The sequence below is a fragment of the Carica papaya genome, chromosome 6 (assembly GCF_054855325.1).
Source record: "Carica papaya isolate Zhongbai chromosome 6, ASM5485532v1, whole genome shotgun sequence".
In the NCBI taxonomy this organism is placed as follows: Eukaryota; Viridiplantae; Streptophyta; class Magnoliopsida; order Brassicales; family Caricaceae; genus Carica; species Carica papaya.
The window spans coordinates 8,863,977-8,874,223 of record NC_142314.1 but is presented as its reverse complement, the minus strand read 5'-3'; the positions used below and the strand labels follow the sequence as shown (position 1 = coordinate 8,874,223).

The following is a 10,247-nucleotide window of genomic DNA, read 5'->3' as shown; positions in this document are numbered from 1 at the left end:
AACTTACGAGCATATTTTAACACAGTCATGTTCCCTTGGACTAACTGGATGAACTCCATCTCCTTTAGATGTCGGAGATGCTCTGGGAGGTACTCTGCATGAAAGGCTGCTAGGAACTATTTCCAAGTAACTGGAACAAGCAGGGTGGTCTATTTGAGTTCCCACATACGGTCTGCTTCTCCCACTAGCATGTAGGTAGTAAGGGTGACCTTCTGCTCATAAGTCACCCCTAGGGTCTTGAAGGCCTTCTCTGTCTTTGCCAACCAGTACTCGACACCTTTAAAAGAAGATCTCCTTACAAAAGTAGATGGGTTTAATATCTTATACCTCTCTATATAGCCTGAATCAATCGTGGGAGGAACGAGGTCCCGTGGAAAAGGGACTAGGCCAAGCTGAGGATAAACTGAGAGGCCCTGTGGTGGTACTTGCTGATACGGTGGGGAGACCGGATTGTACTGTGGCGGTACCGGCCTGTACTGTGGCTGGGGCACCAGATCATACTACGGTGGTGCCGGGTGGTACTGTGGAGGAGCAAGATTATACCGGGGTGGCTCGGGATCCTCTCGCTGTAGTGGTGGCTCAACTTGTGGTAGCGGGGGAGGGTCAGGTAGCTCCCTCCTCTCTTCTCGGCCCTGTTGGGCAGTAATGAGTCTCTCCAGCATCTCAAATATCCTGTCAACATTTTCCCTAAGCGAACCATCCCGAGCTGCTCGGTTTAGTGGGGGTCTTCCTCTCCTAATCTCTCAATACCTGCATTTTATAAGGAAGGATTGAGTGATAATTTATTAGTTTGGTGTTTCTCTAAGTATTATTGTGTAAGGGACGGGTTCGAGGAACACGGCTCTGATACCAACTGTAACAATCTCAGAAATCCAAAAGGAAATATATAATAATTTAAATGCGGAAGCAAAATAAAAGGTTACAGTTTATATCACTTACACAATAACTTAAAAGTATTAAACAAACATCACGGAATGAATTCTTTGAATGAAACACGAGAAATGAGAAAGGTAAAGGAAAATATAAAGTATCTAGCATCTACTCGCAATCTTCTTGCAGATCGGGCTCGGGAACCAGGTCCTCTTGATGTAAAATGGTTAAATAAGAGATGAGCTACACTAGTCTAGTAAGGATATCATATTATATCATCGGCACATAAGTAAAGGTTGGTAGAAAATCAAAAATAACCAATGGAGCATTAGATTTAAACCAATATATTTATTTAAAATAAACAATTTACCTTTTTACTTACCATTGGAGAATTTATGAAAACAAATTATAGAAGAAAAAATATCATACAGATCATAACTTCATGCACGATCAGCAACATAGAACATATCATAAATTCACATTTATTAACAATAAACTAAATCGTAACCATTTCTCGTTTCACCAGCCTACTAGTATCCATGGAGATCCATAGAGGTATCTCCGCTACACGTGAACCCTTTTCTTTAACAGTCTTAATTACCTAACCGACCCCATACCCCGTCCGGTATGAGCACCAAGACATTAAACTTCAATACCATGTTCGGTATGAGGGTGAAGTGGGTCGTCCCCATACCCCGTCCAGTATGAGACAACGTTCACAGTAGGATTCCCTATGAACCCGATCTGTTTACCATCTCCTAGGATATCTAGTGAGGCTGTCTTCTTATCTGTTTATTAGATCACACCCATTTCCTATTTTTTCTTAGTATCCGTTACCAAATCAAACATAATTACATAAACAAATAAACATGCATCGGTCAATTCAATCATACATGCACTTAAACCATAAAATAGATAAATCAGAAACCATCATGCCTTTAGACTGCAAGATCAATCAACAGAAATCAGCAGAGAACAATGTCCAGTTCGAGCTCCATTAGCAATCTATAATTAATTATGCACATCTATTTAATTTGTACAAAATACAGTATTATTATTTATTCAAACTTCAATTCCATGATAGTAAATAGGGTGAGGGGTCCTTACTTGATTTGACACCGAAAAGCTAAATGGTTTACTGCGCCTAGGGGCGGTCCCTGGGTTCCCTGAATTTTTTTTCGGAAACTAAAACGCACTTATGGTACCTACAAATGTTCCAAATTAACCCAAAAATCAATCCCAGGGCCTACTCGGCCAATTTCAAAAATTCGGCGATGGTGATCCGCCTTGGGTTGGCCGTTTTCAGTCGAATTCAGCCAAATTTGCATCAGTTCCTGCAATAAAACACACTTAAGCCCTCAATTGACCGAAAAAACGTAGAAAACTGAAACTCACCGACAGCTCCTCCGATTCACGTTGCGGTTGGGTGTTTTGCTCCGGTCAACCTGCAGAGAAGGAAATGTGATCACAACGGTAGAAAAATCACATCGAACGGAAATCGAGAAATGCCTCATCGGAGGCGTTTTTCGAAATACCCCGCGGCGGCGCCACCGGGCTTTACCAACATTTTTCGGCCAATCGGTCAGTCCTTTTGCTCTAATTTGGTCATGAGTATGTTTAAAATTAAATTATGAGCAAAGGGTAAAATTTATATCTCGTTTGGCGATCGAAAATTGTTACGGTGTGGCGGCGGGTGGCGGCGGTCGGCTCTCCGGCGGCTGAGTTGTCTTCTCCGATGAGGGTTTGGGTTTGGGTGCGAATGGGGTTATTTATACTCATCCGCTTTTGATCTAAACCGTCCGATTGCGATTAAATAGAGAATGAATCTAGATCGTTCATCGCGATTCAATCTGGGTCGTCCGTGCGCGATTCAATCTGGGCTGTCCGTGCGTGATTCAATCTGGGTCGTCCATGCGTGATTTCAATCTAGGTCGTCCGTGCACGCGGGAACGGACCTCAGCCGTCCGATTGCGCGCTCGCGGATCGCCCACGTGGCTTCCCCCTGCGTCTCTGCCACCTAGCGCGTCTCGGTTGGTCGAAGCTGCTGACCGGGCGTTTGACGTGGCACAATTTTTTTAAATTGCGTTTTGATCCCGGTTTCTGATTTTTCTTTTAAAAATATTCCCAAAATCTAAATTTTCACCCATTTTTTTCAAAATTATTTTCAATTTAATCCTTAACTAATTTTTTACTCTTTTTTTCATTAAAATAAATTAAATTAAATTAATAAATAATTATATTGATAAAAATAATAAAATAATAATAATAATGTTGGGTTACATTATTAATATAAATATAATTATATTTATATTAATATAATAAAATAATTACGTGAATTAATATTTATAATTCCCATTGTGGGTTCCGGAACCATGCCATTCCTCTTTAAATTTGACGTAGGATGAATTATTTGAAATATATATATTTTATACATATATTTTTTTCATCAATTTTTCGTATGTATTTAAAGCTATATAATCTTGTTGCTGCTGCCATGAAATCACTTCAAAGCTATGGTACTAGTGATCTGAAAAAGAAAAAAAGTAAGGCAAGATTCAACAGTAAGATTCTCTCCCAAGTTCAAAATCCATACCGCCATTAATGGAGAAACAGATTGCCATTATTGGAGCTGGTCTGAGTGGTCTTCTCGCCTGCAAGTACATGCTCTCCAAGGGTCTGCAACCCGTTGTCTTTGAGTCTCGAACCGCCGTTGGAGGAGCCTGGATCAAGACCATACAGACGACGGAGCTCCAGACCCCCAAATCAATCTACCAATTCTCAGATTTTCCATGGCCGAGTTCAGTGCCAGAAGATTTTCCTGATCATGATAAAGTTCTTGACTATTAAATCCTACGCGGAGCATTTTGACTTAATCAAGCACATCAAGTTCAATTCCAGAGTTGTGGGAATTGAATATTTAGGGAGTTTCTAGCAGTGAAGACGTCCAGAAATGGAGTTTATGGGGTGGCAATGGTGAGGGATTTGGCTTGGGAGGAAAATGGCAGGTAGTGGTGGAGCACAACCATTGCGTTGCTGATGAGACTAAGGTACACTTAATAAGCCACTTCAAATAAATTTATCTCCTTATATGAACTTTAGATATATTTAGAAATAAGATAAAATTCATTTAAAAATTTATACAAACTTCAATCAGAAAATCTAAAACATATTCTTTTGATTTCATGTAAAAATAAAGAGAAAGTTGCATGCAAAAATAAGAGAAGTTACATGCAAAGGTCTCCAAAAATATTTGCAAGTAATTACATATATTAATTCAAGAGCTTATTTAACGTGAAAAATCCAAGATTAATTGAAACTAGTTTCTGAACGGAACTCATAATCTCATGCAAGAAAGCTTTAATTTCTTCTTTTGTTTGGGTGAGTAAAGAAACGTACTAAAATTTTTCTAATGCAAAGAAAATATCTTTTTGATCCCACATAGCTTCTCAATATTGGAAAGCATGACCAGAGAAGTAAAAATTGCAGATTTACGAAGTGAATTTTGTAATTCTTTGTGTGGGGAGATTTAGTGATGTGCCAAATATTCCAGAATTCCCACCTGGAAAGGGACCAGAAACGTTTCATGGAAAGGTCATACACTCCATAGACTACACTGAAATGGAGTATGAAACTGCTGCTAAATTTGTTGAAGGAAAGCGAATTGCCATTGTTGGCTTCCAGAAATCTGCACCGGACATGGCAATGGAGGTCTCAGCGGTTAATGGTACGCGCAAATTCACCTTCTACAATTTTTCGTCATGTTAATCGTAATAACTCCGTAAAAATTGAATCTGGGTATTAAGGAATTCTTCATATAGCTATCAATCTCTCAATAGATTGTAACTTCCATCCATCCATTTGCTGGGAAGCAAAATCCGTGGACAATGCTATACAGAAGTGAGCAATAGAGTATCCCTGATTATCTTCCATGGGGTTTACCTTTAGCATATTTGTATTTGACCCAGTTCTCTGAGCTTTTGGTACACAAACCAGGTGAAGGCTTCTTGCTCAGTCTCTTGGCTTCAATTCTTTCACCTGTGAGATGGGCACTCTCAAAATTTGTTGAAACACATATTAAAAGGAAGCTTCCTTTGGAAAAATTCGTAATGGTACCAGAATACAGTTTCTTTACTCAAATCAATACATGTATCGTATCAACAGTGCCTGAAAAATTCTATGAAAAAGTTGAAGAGGGAAGCATCATAATAAAAAAAGCTCCAAGCTTTAGTTTCTGTAAAGAGGGAATTATGGTTGATGGTAAAACCAAAACTCTTGAGACGGATTTGGTCATATTTGCTACTGGGTTCAAAGGTGATAAAAAGCTCAAGGACATTTTTATGTCAAAGACCTTTCAGGACTCCATTTTAGGGTCCCCTAATGCAGCTGTTCCTCTGTACAGGTTAGCTTTCCGTGCTTTCTATAGCAACCTTCTTAGATTTTTATTAAGAAAACAAAAAGATCTACAAGTGGGAAAATTTCTGATAGTGTCAATAATTCAACTGAACTTTCGATTTGGTCAGGGAGTGTATAAATCCTCGAATTCCACAACTAGCAGTGATTAGATTCTCGGAAAGTGCTTCAAACCTTTACACGTCGGAAATAAGAAGCAGATGGCCAGTGGGACATTCAAGTTACCCAGCATTAAAGACATGGAAGAAGATATTGCAAAATGGGACAAATACTGGAAACGATACTCTGGCAAATACTATAGAAGATCTTGCATAGCTATTCTTCATATCCGGTACAACGATCAACTGTGCAAGGGACATGTGTTGGAATCCAAAGAGGAAGAAAGGGTTCTTTGCTGATTTGTTTGAGCCTTATGGTCCCATGGACTATTTAGTGTCCTCTGAATCTGATAATCTACGAGATTGTGTTTGGATCAACTTTCCTTCTACTCCTACTCAATAATTAATTTTCATATTAATTTTAATGTGCACAATATAAACAATAATTTGTTTTTGTCTGAACTATTATTATTATTATTATTATTATTATTATTATTTCACCCCCCCCCCCCCCCCCCCCCTCCTCCCCATAAGCTACCTAAGAAGCACAAAAAGATAGAATCTTGATGATTCTGATCGATGTTCTGTTGTCTTGAAATTGTGCTTCACAGTTAATGGTTGGTCTTTATACAAATGAGAAGGGACAATTTAAAACAACACCCTTTTGGTGCCTCGTGATCTTCAGGACATAATTGCCTTCTGGGCTTCTTAAATTTTTGAAGGTTATAGACATTTGAGACTGAAGTCCAAACACTGAGAATGGAGAAGCAGATGACAATCGTCGGAGCTGGTATCAGTGGCCTTTTCAGTTGTAATAAATACACCCCCTTCAAGGGGCTACCATCTGATTGTCTTCAAGACCCAGAGCAGTTATATGATTATAATCAAGTTAATAAAGGCTGAACAAAACTTAAAAAAGTGATTCCTCATGTGGAGAATTATAGAGGATCATAGAAGATCTCTTTTACGATCAAACAATTCAAAAACCTCCTTAAGGTCATATAATTTCATAGAATTATATGATCATATGTTAGATAACATTTACAGTTTCAAAAATATCAATGAAACTAATTAATGAGATTCGATCATGATATTTTTTTAAAACTTCTAATTAACTTTTATCATTTTTTCTTAATATTTTTTTATTAATATTATATAAAATGAAAAAATTAATAAATTAGTTCTGTTCAAAATATAAATGAACTAAAATTTTGAATTTATAAATAACTTTTCAAAGAGTTAAATAAATAATTATAAATTCATTCTGTATATGCGGAAAAAAAAAAAAAAAAGAAAATTGAGTGAAAAGTTTGAGAAAGTTAAAGAAAAATAGAGAGCAAAGAAAGGAGGAAAAGTTGGTGGAATGATAGCTTCTATTTAGCTTCTTAAAGGCAAAAAAACCTTTAACCAAATTCAACATCCTTCTGTAATATCTCCTAATCAACATGAACAAATGCCTAAAAACTAAAGTCAGATTATGACTTCAAACCCAAGTAGATGGATTGCATTAACACTAGTTCTGACTAAACAAAAAAGGATGAAGTTTTAACAATGAATCAATAGCAAAGAGATAAATATAACATCTATATAAGTTTAAGAATTAATCACAATTCCCAAAACTAAAAAAAAAAAAAAAAAAAAACTTGCAAAGCACCAATTGGTAACCATTGAAGAAACTAAACCACCAATATAGGCTGTTTCCATCAGCAGTGGCAAGGGGTCAATCGCCCGTCCAGCAATTTCGCAGGTAAAGAAAGCTTTTGTTCATCCAGATTCCCCTTTGTTTCGCAAGTATACCTCAAATTATGTCTTTATGAAATAAATAAATTTCATTATTTGATTGTTATAGGATTATCTTGAATTCTTTAAAAATTAAAACAAATATTTCAAATTTTATGGCTATTTTTCTTTAATACGCTATTTATAATTTATTTGCATAAAACTGAATAAGTAGAACAAATTAAAAATTCCACATATTTTTTAATATATACTCACCGCGTTTCCTTTCGTCGGGAGTGGAAGTCATCTGCCACGGAGTTCCCACCTCAAGCAAACCGAGGGGCTTGCCACCCGCATAGCACGCGCAAAAAGTCACACTGTAGTTCCACCGTGCCTCGCTGCCATCACCAATTTCAGCTTATTCCACCAAATTTTAGACCGGCCGATGTCATGCCTTGCTTAGGACGCTCCAGTTTCCTTCTTCGGCGGAGATTTGCTGCTGTCTGCCGACAGAGCAGCGATTTCCGGGGACAGAGGCGCCGTGATATTTCCGACACAAATTTTTCCAATTTGGTCAACTCTGCGACAGTTGGCTTGAAAAACCATCATAGTCGTGTTCATCATGGCTACAGCAGGCTTGAAAAACCACGCCTTGTTCCTTAACTAGCAGCTCCAGTGCGTTTTTGGCTCCACGGGTAATTTTTTCAATGCATTCGAGGTCGGGTTTCACTCAGGTGAGTTCCATTTGTTGGAAATTTTTATTCCATTCTTGTTGTGTTTTTGGGCAAGTGCAGACTTAAATCGTTTAAACTGCATATTAGTAGTCTCTTAAGTGCAGAGATATCATGTCAAAAAATGCTTAATCTAAGTTCCTTTGGTACTAGTAACTAAGGTGGGTGAAATGGAGAACTTTCAGAATTTGAATCATCTTGCATATAATACGTGACTAGTATATGTTTACCACATCATTTTAAGTTAGTATTTGTGTTCATGCAATGTGTTTTGGGGTTGTTGGGAACAATTAATGTGTTCAAATGTGCTCGCAGAGTGTGCTTGGAGAGTGTGATATAAACTGAGCTTGACTACGGTTTTTAATCTCCGGTTCTTCAATTAGTGGCAGTACTATGACAATAGAGGTGGTATGAACCTAGTAGAACCATGAATGTTTTACCTCAAACATGCATATGAAGTCATACGAGGGATAAACAAAGTGTGTTTATAGTATAATCATACATTTTCACTAAAAAAAAAAAAAAAACTATGTGTCCTCTCTTAAATTTAAGCAATTGTGTCCTCCGAATTATATTGTTCTCAACCCAAATAACACTAAATACTCGCGATGCATGGAAGGAAATAAAATAAATTTTCCATAATCAGGCTCGTTCTTGATTGCAACATCGTAAATTCCTTTGTCATCCTATATATCTTTGTCATACATTCTTGCAGCCCTTGGTCAATTCCGTTTACCAATTTGTTGTTGAGTTGTTGAAGCCATTACTGAGAAGTCATGGCTATGAGTGTAAATGGAGTGGTTTGATTTGGTGTAATTTGCACTCTACACCCAAAGCAAAGCACAAAATTTGGTCTATGAAAATTTTAAACCAAGGAAGACCACTTCACCATATAAACAAAACTAAGCAAACCAAAATAGTTCAGTTTACTCTATTTAGTTTTATTTGTATCTTTCCCACTTTGCTCTATCTTAAAGCTTTGTAGACCTTCAGTGTTCAGGTTCCTCAATTTTTTGGACAATATTTTCTTACTAAACTACTTCATCTTTGTTACAGCATCTTCTACATCAATTGAAAGCCCAATTTAACATGAAGAACATGTTACTCTCCACAACTTCTTGGGAATCCAGGTCACTCCAAATAAGAAATGATTTTTTTTTTTTCCAGACCAAACAAAATATGCAGACGAATGTATTCTCATTCTCAATTTCAGGGAAAATGGTCTAATGACCCTATTCCTCTCTTCATGATCAAACAATTTACTGCTGCCTAGTTGGTTCTCTCCAGAACCTGAGTTTCACTGAAGCTGATATCTGTTTTGCAGTAAACCAAGTCTGTCAGTTTAAGCATTCTCCCAGAGATGATCATCTTCAGGTTGTGAAACATATTCTTTGCCACACATGCTATGCTCTGCTCTGCAGTATGATTTGCTACTTTATTCAAGCATTCCGGATGTTGATTGTGCAGGATGTCCAAATACCTATAAGTTAACCGTCAGGAACAATCAACTGTATTTTGCTCCTGTGTTGAAGTCGAGTATCTGCCGTAGCTTTTACACTTGCTTTTCTTTCTTTTCTTTTTTTTTTTTTTTTTTTTTGGATTCTTAACTTATCTTAATATGAAGACCATCCTGTTCTATTCATGTGCACCCATTATTTGGTCTAATAATGTTGGGAACACCTGTATGGCCTTCAATTCAATATGCATCTCCCAAAACATGCGTGATTAGTGATCTATTTTGTACAAGGGGGTGTTCTTGCCAGTGAACTCTGGTATATTCCTTCTGAAGGTAAGTTGAGGATAATATGTTCACAAAAGTCTTACAGTTCAATTATTGGAGGCTGAGTCTGTGCATGTTGTCACACTCAGATTTAGGGGAGATATGGACATATTTGAATTGTATTTGTGTTTTTTTTTTTTTTTTTTTTTTGTTTTGGTCACAGTTTATAATCCCACGCGTCCAGGATTATATTTGATGAAAATATACTTTTTGAGTTGTATTTCGTTTCAGGAACCCACCTGGTTTTATAAATATTGAAGAAATAACATGATCAATCATGCACACTTCAAGAATCATTTGGGCTGCAGGAACCACTTTCAACATCTTCAGATAAGCAGCACAGATTTTATGCTATCTCCCCAAGAAATAAAATAGGAAAACGCAGCAAACTTTTAAGTCTTTTTTAAGGGACTCGCAAACTGCCTATTTTTTGACATTGACGAAGAACAACACGACTGATCCCAATCATTCAACCGGGGATATTTGAAAAGAGTACTGTTTCAGAATCATCAAGATTTACTGTTGTAGTTCTATAGATGCTTTTAGTATTTCTTTTTTATAATGTACAGAAATATAAATAAAATAAAATTAAATATATAGTTAAGAAGGAAATTATTATATATTTTGATTATTTACATG

General features: G+C 37.0%; 1 long non-coding RNA gene and 1 pseudogene across 4 annotated transcripts; both read left to right on the top strand.

Moving 5' to 3' along the window:
- The first annotated feature begins 3,329 nt into the window (after window positions 1-3,329).
- LOC110819101 (putative flavin-containing monooxygenase 1) lies at window positions 3,330-5,797 on the top strand (annotated as a pseudogene). The gene is made up of 4 exons (XR_015821385.1): window positions 3,330-3,917; window positions 4,357-4,594; window positions 4,864-5,269; window positions 5,391-5,797. The product of XR_015821385.1 is annotated as a putative flavin-containing monooxygenase 1 (transcript).
- Window positions 5,798-6,849: 1,052 nt separating this feature from the next.
- Window positions 6,850-10,243, top strand: LOC110819104 (uncharacterized). Of its 3 annotated transcripts, none has more exons than XR_002540619.2 (3): window positions 6,850-7,125; window positions 7,401-7,831; window positions 8,885-10,243. It is a non-coding gene; the product is annotated as an uncharacterized LOC110819104 (long non-coding RNA). The 3 variants fall into 3 exon arrangements; XR_015821816.1 differs by lacking the exon at window positions 6,850-7,125 and having other exon boundaries at window positions 7,132-7,831; window positions 8,885-9,617; window positions 9,840-10,243; XR_002540618.2 differs by lacking the exon at window positions 6,850-7,125 and having other exon boundaries at window positions 7,132-7,831.
- Window positions 10,244-10,247: the final 4 nt, after the last annotated feature.